The sequence below is a fragment of the Humulus lupulus genome, chromosome X (assembly GCF_963169125.1).
Source record: "Humulus lupulus chromosome X, drHumLupu1.1, whole genome shotgun sequence".
NCBI lineage: Eukaryota > Viridiplantae > Streptophyta > Magnoliopsida > Rosales > Cannabaceae > Humulus > Humulus lupulus.
This window is the reverse complement of record NC_084802.1, coordinates 69,548,804-69,565,554: the sequence shown is the minus strand read 5'-3', so window position 1 is coordinate 69,565,554 and position 16,751 is coordinate 69,548,804. Positions and strand designations below refer to the sequence as shown.

The 16,751-nt window shown below is 36.9% G+C and overlaps 1 pseudogene; it reads left to right on the top strand.

The window, feature by feature from the left end:
• Positions 1 to 11,162: 11,162 nt before the first annotated feature.
• On the top strand, positions 11,163 to 12,657 carry LOC133805931 (glycine--tRNA ligase, mitochondrial 1-like; annotated as a pseudogene).
• Positions 12,658 to 16,751: the final 4,094 nt, after the last annotated feature.

Genomic DNA, 16,751 nt, shown 5'->3' with positions numbered 1-16,751 from the left:
AATTTCATCATTATTATAATCACTACTCATCAAAAACGTGTTTAGTGATTTATGGTAACCATCCACGAGTAATAAACATTAGTTAGAAAGATAATGGTTATATTAATTATTCCCATTAATTTCAAAAATCAATCAAGAATGAAGAAGGAAAGGAGAATGAATATTAAAATAGTTTTTTTTGTTATTTAATTAATAAATATTTGACCACCATGTCATCATGTAGCCCTTTTAAAAATTTGAAAAAGTCAATTTTTTTTAGAAATATTAATTAACAATTATAAATATGGACAATTGATGTTAATCCAATGGTTAATATTAAAGTAATCATCCATGGGTAATAACCATTAAGAGTGCCCTCATATATATATATAATAGGAAATATAATCGCAATCTGCACAGTTTTATAATAACAAAAAACTACATATAAAAGAAGGAAGTGGACTTAAATAATATAAAAATATATACTACAAAAATTAAATATATAAATCTAACAAATTCTAATTTTAATATTGATATAAATTTGATGAACTCACTATATTAATTAATCACCCATACAAGAAAAAAATACTAATTGTTGAACAAATCAAAGTGAACGAAGGAATACTTTATTTATAACCTACAAGTATAACACCACAATTAGTTTTAAACCATTTAGAAATTTTACAAAAAAAAAAATCATTACTCAACATATACAAACCCATGACAACTTAAAAATGCATATGCTAATTTCATCATTATGCAACTCATACTACTCACTACAACATCAAATGCAAGTTCATGCAACCTGATGCAACCCATGAAAACTTAGAAACACATATGCTAATTTCATTCTTATGCAACTTATGTAACCCATTGCAACCACATGCAACCCTATACAACTTGAAAACTTGTATGCCAATTTCAACCTAGTGTCTTCTTAAGTTGAGTATATTCTTTAAGTTTTTCTACAACGGGTCAAATAATTTATTAGCGAATTAAAGATAACCAAGTTTTATTGTCAACAAGCATTGAAATGGAGTTTTAAAACTAGAACATAAAATACAACGAGAAGTCTTATGCATCATTATTGGCTTATGTAATCCCCTTTTTTTTTGTTGGGTTTAAGTTCTGCTAAGAAAACAAATTATTCATTTATAGCTAACTTAATATAGGTGTTTGAAATCATTTATCCAATAAGAAGACAATGAATGAATTAAAAGTGAACTATTTAGGAGCAACGCCTTTCTCAACTCCTATTTGAACAAGAGCATTCTGAATTTCACTTTTATAGATCTTCCTCTTATTTATCTTATGCACTAAATCAGTAAAATGATTATTTGTTATCATTGTGAAATCATCCTTATCCTCTAAAACAACTTAATAGTTTTTCCATCCAAGATTGCTAGAACATTGGGGAATTCAATGATGGGGCATGGAAACATAGTGGGAGAGAGGGAGGGGAAGTGGGAGAGAGATTGTTGACGCAGTTTTTCACCAACAGTGAATAACGTAATTAGCTGGAATAAATTAGTGCTTAAGGATAAACCGTGGTCAGGAAAATAACACTCAGGGATGTTAGAAATGAAATATCAAGAATACTCGTTCCTTTTTACGTGGTTCGGAGGTTAGAATCCCCCTAGTCCACGAGTCGATATTATTACTGTATATCTCTCTATATTTTTGCAGAATATTTGCTTTTACAGAGAAAGAACCCAACCCCTTTCCTTACCCAAGGTCTTGGTATTTATAGAAGAACCATCCTAGGATAGGTGTTGGGGTCATCACGTGAATACAAATCTTCATGTGACCTGCCTTGCACAAATGATGAATATTACAATTTACATTAAGGTATGGTGTAATCATTAGGTAAAACTGATCATGGGTCGTCTGGCATAATCGGACATGTGATGTCTGATTAGGCACGTTTATGTTACGTGTCCGAGAATTCAGGGATAAACGGCCATGTGATGTCTGATCACGCTTGTTTATATATAACGTATCCAGGTTTATAAAGGTTCCTGGAAATGGCAATCTTTAGCGTACTTCGACCTGAACATAACTCCAGCTCGCGTCAAGGATGCTGTGCTTCATATGTGTCTCCAGCTCGTGTCTTTATTGCTTCGTATTCCTCAGCTCATGTTATTACCTGGGGAGTCGCACTGCCTTTGCAGAGGAAATATGAACTCGCGGATCATCTAGTACTGTTCTTAGTTAGCCAGCTGTACTCGAGCTGCCTAAAAGACCCGAACTGAAATATCAGGACGTACAGAGATTTTTTTTGTATAAGAGGTAAATCTGAAATAAAGTGATAAAATTAACATAAAATTAAAAAAGAAACATATATAAAATTGAAATAAACTAAAATAGAATGTAAAAATGAAAAAGAAAGAGAAATTACCGTATTTAGGGTAATTTCTTATATTATTGCTTATTATCATATACAGATAAAACTCAAATTTATTTAAATTCTAATAAAATAAAGAAAATAGTTGTAAAAAATTATAGGATGGCATATCATATCTCCAAAACTTTTCCTTATAAATATATATAGATATATTGAAATGTTTCCCTCAATATTAAAAGGAAATGATTATGAGAAATTACATGTGCCCGCCTATGTATAAAATAAATATAAATACGTACAAACACAAACCCAAAACACACTTTACAAATTAAGGCTGTAAGTGCAAATAATTAATTATTGAGAAATTATAGGAAATAGCCCAAAATAAAGCCATCAAGAAGCTAATGTCCTTATTTTTTAAATTGTCGATAAATGCCAATTTTATATTGTTGATTACCTAAATTGTCATTTTTTATAATTTATTTATTTATTTAGGACTGTATGACTTTAATATAGTGGTATATGTATATTAGTTTTGTTTAATTAGTTTTTATTTTAAAGTTATATTGATTTTTTAAGTTTTTTATAGGTTGTTGGTATATTATTTTCCAATTAGTGTATATGTTTTTTGTGGTATGGTATATAATATTTTTTTTTGTGATATTTAATTTCTATTTTATTATACATAGTGGTAGTATATAATTTTGTATCATAGTATATACATTTTAATGGTAGTATATAACTTTGTTAGCATAGTTAATACATTTTTTAGTAATAATTTTATAAGTTTTGATGGTATATTATTTTTCAACTCAGTATATATATTTTGTGGTATGGTATATCATTCAACAACCCATAAAAAACGAAAAAAAATCAAAATAACTTTAAAATAAAAACTAAAATATATATACCATAATATTAAAATATTTAGAATAAAATAATAATTTGTTAAAGGGTGTATTTGGTAATATGTGATATTAAATAGATGATTAGGCTATTTTACTACAAAATTAAAAACATGGACATTTACTTACTTTCACACAACATTAAAAGTCATTTTGCATCATGCCCCTTAATTATTACCGAAAACATTTGCAAGCCAGTTTGCTATGTTAATTAATGAATGAAGCACAAGAAGAAGTCAAATATGACAAATTTAAAAGAGTATTGCTATGGCCTATTGGTGCCCCATTGCAATATTAAATTTAAGAGTGGAATTAAAATCCTGGCTTTTTTTTTTTATTTATCTTTTTTATATAGGAATCTTGAATTCATATCTTTTGTATGGCTTTTTATTTTAAAAAAAATAATATATGGTATTTAAATTACCATATAAAAAGAGAAATTAAAAATAAAGCTGCAGTTTGTTGCATATTCAATTTCTATTACTTATAAGGGCATTTTGGTTGTTGCCTTTTATTTATTTAAAATTACAAAAACAGTAATTGTTGCCACGTTTGCACGTTTTTACCACGTTTCCATATCCATTCTTCTTGCTCTAATCTAATTTTTAAAATAAAAATAAAATGTAGAAAAGTTCACTCGTTTCTTCTCAAAGAGTCTTCCAGCACCATTGTTTCTTCCTATTTTCCATTTTCATTTTTGAAAGGTTCTCAATTGCAACCTGTTGACACCGTTTTTCGTCAACTTAAAACGTAGAACAATTAAACAATAGGAACTATGGCGCAGATGAATAATACAGTAAACAATAAGAATTTTACGTAGTTCAGCAGTTAACTTTGCCTAGTCCACGAGTCAATTTTATTAAGACTTTAGAAATTTAAGGAAATCCTTCAGGGTTTAATTCTCCAGAAATTCTCTCAAGATATCAAAAATCCGTCCTCTACAAATGTTCATGACCTCTCTATTTATAGAGGGTTCTCAGAGTTCGTTCCCACATATTTCGGGAAGATACTCATATTTATTAATGAAAATAATGATATTAAATTCTGTAACTCCTATATACAAGGAAACGTCCCCTGAAGACCAGGGGGCATATAACAGACTTGTTAATATCCCTTTAATGTTGGGATGTTACAACAATAAATATCTTTTAAATGCATGGACTGCGTCTCATCAGATGACCCATTAAGTCGTTCGAGGTCAGCAATCAGCATCATGCCAGTCTAGGTCTATAGATAAGTTATGAGCTAGACACCTTTCCCCAAGACCAGCTCGGAGCGGGTAAATACCACCGAGGCTGTCACACTCCGAGCTTATACTTATGCCAAGCTCGGGCTACTTGATCTGCAGACACTCGACATCAGGTATATCCCGATGCCAAGTTCTTTCGAGCTCAGAAAGAACTTCGAGGTTAAAAAATGTCTTCGAGGTTGCCATCTTGATTCGAGGGTTCGACACCTGGGTCATGCATATGCATTTAAGATATTTTGAGCTCACAATTGACGAGTCTAGCTTTCGAGATCACAATCTCATGGGTCTCGAAATCTGGGTGTAACATTGTGCCCCCTCAAAAGTATTAGTTCGAATCCTATGAGAATGAAACTTTTGAACTACTTCCTTCGGGAACCGACCTGCCACACACTCGAGTATGGAGACGCGTCAGCTGGGTATTGCTTACTCAAGGTACTCGAGTGCCTTGAAACTCTGCCCATGATCGTTCGCCTGCCAACTTTATGGTACCATCATGTCATTTGTCCCTGGCCGTCGGATCTGATACGGAATCTGGCCAATGGCTCAGATTAATTCAACTTTTACAATCCTTGAGGGTCTATAAATATATTCCCTTTCGTCTTCTCCATTTTTTCTTCAAGTTCAACTTCTCAGAGAGAAAAAACCAGACACTTCTTTGCCTAGTTCTTCCATGTTCTCCAAGCTGAGAAGACAAAGCACGGTTGGACTTTTTGATTCAGTGAGATCGTACTTGCAACCGCTCATTCAATCATCTATTTCTCTATTTCCACCGATCACATTGTGTAATTTTTCGGTTTATGGCTTCTTTACATTATACATGTACGTTTTTTTTTGTATGCTTTTGCCTCTGTTACACCATGAGTGCTAGGATTTATACTAGTTTAGTGCACTAGGATTGGGGTGCTTCGACTGATAGACATTAGGCTTAAACCTAGTTTCTGCGAAAGAAGGTCCAAAAATGGTTCCTTTTCTAGGTTTTCAAATTTTAGAAACCATATCTTGCACACCAAGATATCGGGTACAAAATCAGGGTTTTTTAAGGAATGCACGATTCCCAAAAATATCACCTTTTAGACAACTGCCACCTTTTCTCCCTAATATTTCAGGACTTCTCATAACTAATCCACCTCCCTTCCTTTCTGTGGAATACACGCTCTGAGATTGGTCTCTTCCTTTGGGTCGAGCTTGCCTTGTAGTCTCGATCATTCGAGCTTAGGTACTATTTATCTCTTTATTTCTTGTTCGCTTGGCCCTCACTCTTTTCCTTTCTTGTTAGATGCCGCAGAATTCGGGAAAGTGGTGGGGGTCAAAGCTCGAAATTCCTTACCCACAAGTAGCTTCGAGCCCAGAATCTCCATTCACTCGGAACCAACGCTTAATTCGGGAGCACGAACTGAGACGTGAGCAAGATGACACTCGAGACCACTTCCAACGTCAGATAGACGAAGTCGAAGAAGGGAAAAGGAAAAGACTAAGGGTCGCCCGGACACCGAGCCTAGACCGATCCCTCTCGATCCTACGCTTAAAGTGACAATCGCTTTCAAACCCGGTGAGCTTCAGTTTTCACTGATGGGGGAACCCTCTACCTCGCAGCCGAGGAGAGAATTTTTCAAGGTTGAGAATTACTGGAGCTCGGTCACGTCACTAGGCCAGATAACCAATATTTTGGCCTTTCACGGCATAGGAGTATCAGGTTCGCTAAGGTGTCGAGCCCCGACCTCGCACGAGCGGAGTTGCCGCGCTCCAGGAGATGGAAATCCTGACAGCAAGCTGAGATACGCAACTTGGAGCCAGGAGCATATGAAAGCAGGGGCGATACTGCCCTTGAAGTTTTTTTCAAGGACTTCACAGACTTTGTTGGGTTGGCTCCCTTCCAGCTCAACACCAATTCTTACATGGTTCTGTCTGCCCTGAGGTCGCTGTACCACGAGCTGAAATGGAAGGGACCTTCGCCAGAAGAGAATTTATATCTCTTTTGCTTGAAAAGCAATCCCTCCCGAGCTCAGGGAGGAGACGGCTTCTACTACCTCTCGAGCTATCCAAAGGAAAAGAAGATGTTCGAGGATCTTCCCAATCATCCTCCTGACTTCAAGAAGGCCTTCTTTTGGACAGACGGCCTAGCCCCGTCTCGATTTTATTCGTTCAGACGAATTTGTAAGTATCTCAACCTCCTTCTTTTTTGTGTTCGAACTTTGTTTTTAGGCCCGTACTTAGTTGAAATGCGTTTGATTTTCTAGCCAACTACCATCGCCCTACCCCTACTAAGGAGATGAAGGAGCACAGAGAGGCTCTGCTCCAACTTCCCTATGGCAGGAGATCCCTTTCCTATCTCCTGCATGAAGACAAGCTCCGGGCGTGTGGGCTCTTAGGGAAAGATCAGTCTACATCAGACTGGTCTAATTAAAAAATATGACTGGTGAGAGCTCGTGCCTTTGCCAACCGGCAACCTCCCCACAAGGAGAGATGCGAGGCCTCCATCTCCAGTTCGCCATAGGAGTCCACAATCGGGGAATGAGGCCAACGACGAGGCCTCAAGCTCAGGCTTGGATGAACAAGGTACAGTCATCCTTAACTCGAATATGTGGTCCCCCTCACTACTAAAGTATAAAACTGATAGATTAATATTGTGTGAGGACGTTAGGAACCACTTTTATGTATGGTCTTGGGTAGATGAGCGGGTACATAGGTTCGATAGCTGGCTCGAGAAATACGACACCATGTATAGCCTGAACGAGGTATGGAACAGAATAGCCGTCCAATACGGGACCAACGACTATAGGGACATTTCGAGGTTGACATCCACCTATAGGGAAGGTACTCCCCCCCCCCCCCCCCCCCCCCCCCCCCAATCTCTTCTGAAGATGGGGGAATTTCATGGTCGCTTAGCTCAAGCTCGGGGGAGAGTTCCAGTTAGGTTTCTTTCCACTTGTCTTTTTATCCCTTCTGTCCGTATCGTGTTAAATTATTTTGCTTTTGAGATAGCTCATAATATGGTGTGAATGTGCAGGCGAGATGGACACCGACCTTGACAACATCCTTGAGAGTGGCGGGGCCAAAAGAAGCAAATGCCTGAGAGGCTCACGGAAGTCCGAGTGTCCCACCAAGGTCCTTAAGAGGACTGAAAAGACACCTCCTCCACCAGCTCCGGCTGCTACGAGCTCGGCTGTGGAGCTGACTCCTCAGGTCAAAGCGTCCACTACGGTCGAGCTCCAACCTCCACCCATCATGGTTCACTCAACACTCGGCCCACCTCTGAAAAAACCCTCGGCTTCCACAACACGCAAGTTGTCAGTTTCTACTCACATCGATGAGTATGTAGTTGATAATGCTGCTGGATCCCATGGGGCTACGCTTGGCTCAGACATTCTTTCTCGAGTGGGCCAGAGCTTTAGTGGCTTTGACGCTCCTCATTGGCAGTTTTTGAACAACACCCGAGACTGCAATACACTTTACGAGAAGAGTGTCGAGCTTACTACCGCGGTAACCTTTCTTTTCTCGCTATTAGCTGTATTTACAGTCGGTCCATATGCTAATGTTGATTTCTTTGTATGCCAGGCTCTTGCCGTCTCTGCTCAGCTCAATTATAAGCTGAACAATGAGATCCACTCGAGCAGGTCCTATGCTAAGGAGGCGAAGGATCTTCAGCTCAAACTGAATGACGAGCTCAAGGCAACAAAAGCTAAGGTGGAGACAGGAGCTGAGGAGATGAGGGCCAAGTCTTCCGAGCTTGAAAAGCTGAATGCCCAGCTCGCAGATCTTGAACAGGAGAATGCTCGGGTCAAGGAGACCAATGCCAAGCTTGAAGAAGAGAAGGCCGCCACTTTCGAGATCATGGAAGGTGAAAAGAGTCGTCTTCTCGAGGAGTTTAAGGAGAAGAAGGACCGGGCAGTCGACATGGCCATGTATAGAATCTGGGCCAACAATGTCGACCTCGATACCAGCTTCTTAGGCCCTCTTGAAGTGAAGCTCGTGGCCCAATGGCAGGCTTGGCTGGATGATGAGGAGACTGCTCGAGATGAGGCGGGGAGAGCCGGAGGGAACGCTGATGCTGAGAAGGCCAAGGAGAATGCTTTTCTTAATTCTTGCCTTAGGGCTGTGTCCCTTTGAATCTTTTGTAATACCCCTTTTTATTTTTGATTTATTTTTTATGCCCATGGGGCCGAGACAATTTTATAGCTCGTGCGAGAGCTGGTATTACTTTTTTGAACTTACTTTAATACATTTGCTTTACATTTCTTGAGATGAAATATTTTGTGCAATTTAAATTAAAGTGTCATATATGCCTGTTTATTCATACAAACATAATTTGGATTTAAGTTCGAGGTTCAATGCATTCATGCACCATTTGCTCGAATTATCCGCTTCCAATCTCATTATTTGTCAAGGTCGGATATTACTTTTACCATGCACCCGAAAGTACTTATATGGCGTGTAATGCAGATGGTTTAGTTGTAACTTACTTTTTAGTTTCTTTTTCTCATCCTCGGTTAGCTCTCCGAGGTTATGAGGTCGAAACTATTGTTTTGCAAGATACTCCAGCCTCTATCTCGACTTAGCACGAAGTGGGTTATGTTCCAACTTACTGCCGATTAGTTTTAGCTGGTTTGTTCCAAACCTATTAAGGTCGTGTTAGGTTTGTAATCCATACACTTATATTTTTAATCTAGTTTGCATATTTAGTTACATCCAAACATTTTTTCTTTTGATAATTTGGTTACATTCAAACTATCTTGGCTCGCGTATTTGGTTATGTTCAAACACTTGTATGTTTTTGATAGTTTGGTTATATCCTGTAACGCCCTGGATAGCCAAGACCGCTACACTGTGTACTTATAAAGGTGCAAGACTTGCTAATCAAGTCATTAATTTTAAAACGTGTCACTAAACATGTGTGAGCTAGGGTTAAAAAGGTTTTGGTCTCAAAAGTTTCATTTCATATAATTAAGCAGTTATATACATGGGATCCCAAAAGAAATAGAGTTAAAAAGTTGGATTACAGACTCCCCAAAATACAGACAATTGTCAGCCATACTAAGGCAAAAAGAACAATTTCTAGGTCTCGCGTCCCTGCTTAAACCTCAACCGTGGCGGTTGAGCAGCTGGCCATGTACATTCCGCTCGCAAAGCTCTATAAATCAAGGCTGATCAAGTTTATCCTTGCCTTTACCTGCATCACGTAGACCCGTGAGCCAAGGCCCAGCAAGAAAACATAATGTGCAATACATACAATAATAACAGATAATAAACTCACTAGGCATGAACTCTCATCATATAATCCACATTAATCATTCAGCATATTTTCAGAATCAAGGATGCAATCAATCACTTATAACATTCATATCACATAATAATTAGGGCCAACAACTTAGGCCGCACCCTCTGTTTATCCCACTGACTCCGGCCCGCTTAAACCGAACTCAGTGCATATTAAGCTATCCTCGACTACCAGTGGCCAAGTTGCAACCTGTGCGCTAGTGTAACCCTTGGCACCCTTAGGCCGTTGGTTCACTAAATAGCTTGCATGGCATAATACCATCTTTTCAAGCATACACAATAGGGAACCCTTAGTCCCATTACATATATTCAACCAGGTGCAGTTTTCTTACCTTTGATCTTTGCGGTTTCGGATTACGAGCAACACTCCTCAAGCACGATCCGTTCCCGAGCCTAAGCTTTTATCACCTAGTTGCAACCAAGGTGTAGGGTTCCATTAATATTCAAATAAGGGTTTCCGGATACAAAACTAACTTCCGGGAATCTGAATTCCACCAAGCATGGTGGTGAAATCGATCCCGAGCACTCTAGGCTAGATTCCCGCACTACACCAAATACCCATTTCCATAACACATGAATATAATACTAATAAAAAAGTGTTATACTAGAGTACTATAATGGGGCCACTTTGTGAAAAAACGGGCGGTAATAATTCACCATCCCGCGCCACTTAGATTTTTTTTCATTTGAGACTTGAAAATTTGTGAGACCCGAGAGAGACCCAATTCCTTCAACATTTCAGAGCTCTCCTTCAACGTTTCCTCTCCTTGAACAGACCCATTTCCTCTCCTTCAACATTTCCTTTCCTTCAACAGACCCATTTCCTCAACATTTCTGGGACGTATCCTTCAACATTTCTGAGACCCATCCTTTCCTTCAACATTTCTGAGACCCATTTATTTTCCCCATTTCTACGGCTTCACCTTTACTATTATCTTTCAGGTTGATCACTATATTTTTACTTGAACAAAAGGTTGTGTTCCTTTTAGGTTGTCGATTGGTGTGTTGTCGTCGACGTGTTGGGTTACTGCTACAGGCGTACGAAGATGGAGAAGTAGGCAGGCGTAGATGCACAACTCCTAGGTTCTCTCGGCTCCGACAACTGTAGCGGAGGGTCTCGGCAGCGGCATTGTTGCAGATGGTCTCGACAACACGTTTTTTTTTTTTTTTTTGCTTCATTTATTTGATAGATAATGCTTTTAATTCACCCAATAGTGACGCTGCGATGGGGGATCGGGATGTGCGACGAAGGTGGTTCAATGGTAGTTTTTGGCATCAATGGTGTAGGTGATTTCTTCAATTGAGTTTTTGAGGTGAGTAATTTTGTTATGGGTTTTTGCTTCCGCTAGTTGTGATTATGGAATTAGGCTCTTTTATCCTAGTTTGTGTGTGTGTGTGTTTATATATTTATATGGAGTCTGCTAAGAGGCAGGGATTTGTTTTGTTGCAGCATTTTGTTCTTGAGGAGAACATGTTGGAGGTTGACTGTCCCTGTGTCACCCCAGAGGTTGTTCTCAAAGAATCTGGTCATGTTGATAAATTTACTGACCTTATGGTTAAAGATGAGAAAACTGGGACTTGCTATCGTGCCGATCACTTGCTCAAGGACTTCTACAGTGAAAAGCTTCAAAAAGACCTTTCCATAACTGCCAAGGAGGCTGCAGAACTGAAGCGCATACTTGCTGTTTTGGATGATCTTTCAGCTTAAGAGCTGGGTGCCAAACTTAAGGAGTATGGCATTACAGCTCCAGACACTAAGAATCCACTTTCTGATCCATATCCATTCAATCTTATGTTCCAAACATCAATAGGCCCATCTGGCTTAAGCCCTGGGTGAGCACGTTACATTTTGGTACTAATTATTCTTAGCGATTCTTTTTTATTAAGACTCCTGTTTAGTCAGTAATGATATGTAATTAAATCTCCTCTGCTGCAGGTTCATGCGGCCAGAAACTGCACAGGGCATATTTGTTAACTTCAAAGACTTGTACTAGTACAATGGGAACAAGCTTCCTTTTGCTGCTGCTCAAATTGGCCAGGCTTTCAGAAATGAGGTTCTTAATTTTCTTATCTTTGGACTTTATCACTTATGTTTGCATAGGATGCTCATATTATTTCTAATTGGTAACGGGTCTTTGTAACTAGTATTTTGGTCCTCTCCTTTCTTATAAGAATAGAAAATATCCCTATAATGTAGCTGTTGCATTCCTTAGTGCTATGCTTCTTTTGTGCCCAAAACTGTGTCCCATTGATCTGTGACAATGTTGCAAGGTCCATTTTGTTTTTTAAATAAAACCTTAAACAATATCTCATTCCAAGAATACTGTATATATCTGCAGATTTCTCCTCGACAAGGGCTTTTGAGAGTTCGTGAATTTACACTTGCTGAGATTGAACACTTTATGGATCCCGAAGACAAATCTCACCCAAACTTTGCAGAAGTTGCAAAATTAGAGTTTCTAATGTTCCCAAGGGAAGAACAAATGTCTGGCGAGTCTGCGAAGAAAATTTGTCTGGGTGATGCAGTTGCCAGGGTTTATTTACATAACTTTTATTCAATATCTTCTTTTCTCTGCTCCCTTGTCTCTAAGCATGTGATGATGATTATAGTGCTACATGTCACTTAGGGAATTGTTAATAATGAAACTCTTGGCTACTTCATTGGGAGAGTTTATCTTTTCCTCACTCGTCTTGGTATAAACGAAGAACGTTTATGGTTCCGCCAGCACCTTGCAAATGAAATGGCTCACTATGCTTGTGACTGTTGGGATGATGAGATTGAGTGTTCCTACGGTTGGATTGAGTGTGTAGGTATTTCGGACAGGTTTGCATTTGATTTGCGTGCTCATACAGTAAGTATTTTTTTCTTCTTCTCTTTAATGTCACATTTTTTGCTTGAAAGGTAAGGATGGTGGTTGATGAGAGCTCAGGAGGATTTGGTTTCATAGGGAAGAATGAGATTATAAATGGGAAGGCAGCTGTAATTGGGTTCTTGCTGTTGTTGGATTTTGAGCTATTGACTAGTAAAGGTATTCTTAAGGGAACAGGCTTCTTGGACTTTATTTATTCTATTTCAAATGCTTTTCAATAGTCTTAGGAATTAATCAGATTTCTCTGAAATGAGATGAGGAAGTTTTAAAGGCTTTGTTGAGTTCACTGTGTTTTTATGTTATAATCTTTCTTTATGTTATTGTTTTGTGTAGAAACTAGGATGATCTATATAGTTTCTTCTTCTTCATGTTTTCTACAGTATATATCTTTTACCAAACTGTACAATAACGCTTTTGAAGTAATGAAAATGTGTTTTTATTTTTTTACTTTTGGACATATCACTCTGTTTGTTTGTTTTTCTTTTCTGCTTACATAGCCAGTCATGTGGATAAGTTAATATTTATCTATTACATATTTGGTTTCGAAAAGTAGTGGATACAATAAGTTACTAAAGAGTAACTGAAATAATAAGTTACCTGGCAGAAGAATAAATTCAGATTTTTTAAAAATGTATTCTCTAAATTGGAGCCTCTTTAGAGAAATTTTGTTTGACCAACAGCATGCATTAAACTTTTCCATCTGTTTTGACTGTTAGTTTCAGTGTTTTGATTTTTTTGTACAATTTTTTAGGACTTGGCATTTGGTTTATCACTTTCAGCACTGCTTGGGGATAATATCTACAACTTTGGCAAGCTGCTGGCACATCCTATTGTAAGAATATCTCTGCCCTACTCTGTGTGTGTGTGTATTTTTTCCCTTCTTTCTACTCAACTTGCCTTAGTTGCTCTACTTTTTTTCTCATTTTACAATTGGAAATATTTCATGTTGAATGTGCTTGTGATGTGTAACAATTTTCCATTTTGGTGATTTAAAGTTCGTTCTTCTCTGGATTCTTGTAGTGCCTTGACATACTTACTTACCCTCTTATATATATCATCCTGGGGTGTATTAGTACAAGGTGAAATCCTTATTAGTATCTTATTGAAAAGAATCCTTTACATCACCGGTAGTGGTTTACAAGGGATGGCATGTATAGGGATGATATTCTAAATCCAATAGCCATGTATCTTTCTTACTTCTCATTATTTGTTCTTGTTATTTATTGATTTGTTTTTGTGGTCTTATTTTTTTAGTCTTATTCTTGTGGTACATGTAGCTCATCTAAACTTTAGTTAACAAGAAAGAGTAAAAACATGATAAAACTGAAGCAATTGTATTATTAAGACATAAATAATATATACAAGTCATGTTTATCAATAGTTATCTAAATAAGAAACTGTGGAAATATTGAGTTTGAAGACACTTAAAAATCAATCTTCGGAAAAAAAAAACAAGCAATCTTACTTCACTTAGAACCCCCATAAAATACAATGAGAAAACCCTTCCAAAGCCTCTCTATACACTCTTGTAATAATATTGGTGTTTTTATTTTTAAAAACTCATGTTGAAAATATGTGAAAAAAATAAGCAATAGTTGACATTAAATCAGATTTTATTTAATTAAATAAGAAAAGGGAGATAAAAATACATATGTCTGTATATGTGTATATGCACACATATGCACACATATTCTACTCAGGAAACACTATGTTCTGTCTTGCTAATGACATATATGTCTCAGAATTTTTTTCTGCTCATATTTACAACTTTTGCTTAATATATTCTACATATATTTATATGTGTATATAATCTTTTGGGTTAATAGCTGGAACTAGAAATTAATAAAAACTAGATTGGTTAAATACTAAAATACTTTAGCTATTAGTTTTAAATACTAAAACCGAAAGTTTCAACATATTTTCACTCCAAGAATTATGTTAGGAGAAGTATCACAATTTTCATCTCTGTCTCCTTTGATAGCTTGTTTTGTTCCCTGAATAAAATGGGTATTGGTTGACCTCATTTTGTCTTGTTTCTATGGGAAACAAAGTTAATTTAACAGATGGTCTTGAAGGGCTGGCTAGGCGGATTGTTGCCTTGGCATTTGTTGGAATGTCAATTGCAGTGCTTCCAATATGTCTTGGTTAGTATGAATCTTCTTGAAATTAGAATATGATGTTTGAATATTAAGAATTAACAGTTGGATAATTTTCTATTTTACTTGTTTCTTGGTTAGAGCATATAGTTAGTATTTTTTATTTTGTATAGATGTGATCTTAATCATTAGGCCAGAAGTAAATGAGGGTTTGAATAAGTATCCATATGTTAAAAAGCTATGTTCAAGAACAGTTGCTAACACTTGGTATATGTTTGTCTCAGTATCTTATGCTCTGTTATGAGCTTTCTGGTTTTGTTGATATGATTCTTTCTGTGATTTTTGTTGTAGGTTTTAAGTGATCCTCAGAAGAGAGCCATATACGATCAATATGTTGAAGAAGGTCTCAAAGGACAAATGCCACCCCCTGATGCAGCAGGGGGATTCCCTGGTGGTGGTGCTACTTTCTTTCAAACTGGGGATGGTCCAAATGTGTTTAGATTCAACCCCAGGAACGCCAATGGCATTTTTGCAGAGTTTTTCGGGTCTTATTGCATAGAACTTAAATGTATACAATTTCATTGGTGTTAGAGCTCATGAAGTTAGTTATTTACTGATTAGTGGTGCCTTCTTAAATATACAATTGAAGATATATTTAATAGAGATTGACCTTGCTGTATTCACCTATATATTATGCGTTTTCTATTCCCCGATTTTTGTGATTGATCTATTTCCACTGATTATTTTTTTTTCTTTGCTGACTGCAGTGTTGGGCACAAGAGAGAGGTCATTCTTGAAAAACAACTGGTACAGATTACAGGTTGAAAATTTTAGTTCCTTACCAAGTTCAAATTCCTTTCCTTCTATTTTAATTCATTAATATTTTCTTTTCTTGCTCCAAAAATTTATTTAGGAAAAGAAAGACCTGATCTTAAGGTGAAGAGAGAAGTGATAATTATAGCTATTCTGATTGGATTAACTTGTGGGATGATTTTAATTGGCTTTTACATTTGCAAGTGGAGAGCATTTTATGGTAAGAGTCTCTGCCCTTACTTCATTCATCTATTAATGTAATATTTTAGCTGAGTAATATTTTGACCTTGCAAATCCAAGAAGTATATGGTCTATAAAGAAATTGACAAGTTTTTATTCTAACAAAGTAACAATTGCCATTGAGGGTTTGCTATTTGTGTACTGTTTAAGTTTATTCATTTTTTTTCTTTCACTTTTGTCTGCTACCTTGTTTATAATATATGGTCAAATTTGTTAAAATTTCATTTAGATAGATAGCCATGTAGAGTGTTTGTGGAATCTTCATTATCAATCCTAAGGTAAACAATACAAGGTCTATAGATGTCTCATAATTTATAATTCCAAATCTCTTTCTAATGTTCTAATCTTGTCATAGGGAGAGGTTGCTGTTAACCGCTGTGTTGACACGTAATCATACAAATCAATTCATGCTCTTGTTAACGGCATGTTTCCATCCACGAGTTCTTCCGAGCAGATTCGGCTTCTATTACCATGTCCTATTCTGCTGTTGTGACTTCTTTGCATAGGATTAGACAAAATTAAAGCACCAAAGTTGGTGTTATTGCCAACCTCCAATCCTCACAGATCTCTAAAGTTCTTTGTCATCATGATGATTGAATGTTGAAGGTCATTTTACAGAGCCACAGAAAGTTGAATCATGATCCATTCTCTTTACAACCTTTACAACACTCTTGTCTCTGTTCCTCTCAAGATGTTACAATTTTAGAGAATAAAACTTGTTCTTTTTCACGACCAGTGAAAAAACTAAGGTAATACAAACTTATATAGCAAAGTATTACAAGTAAAGAAATAGAACCAACAAACTTAATAGAAACAGTTAGAAGTTAGTTGCCTGGACCAATATAACAAATTTCCTCCTTGGTTCAGAAACTAAACTTGAACTAGTGACTGCCCAAATAGCGCCTTAGGTCCTATCCATCTTGTAATTGGAAAAGCACAGGTTGTTTTACACATGTTTTCTTTTACCATTAATGCATGCTA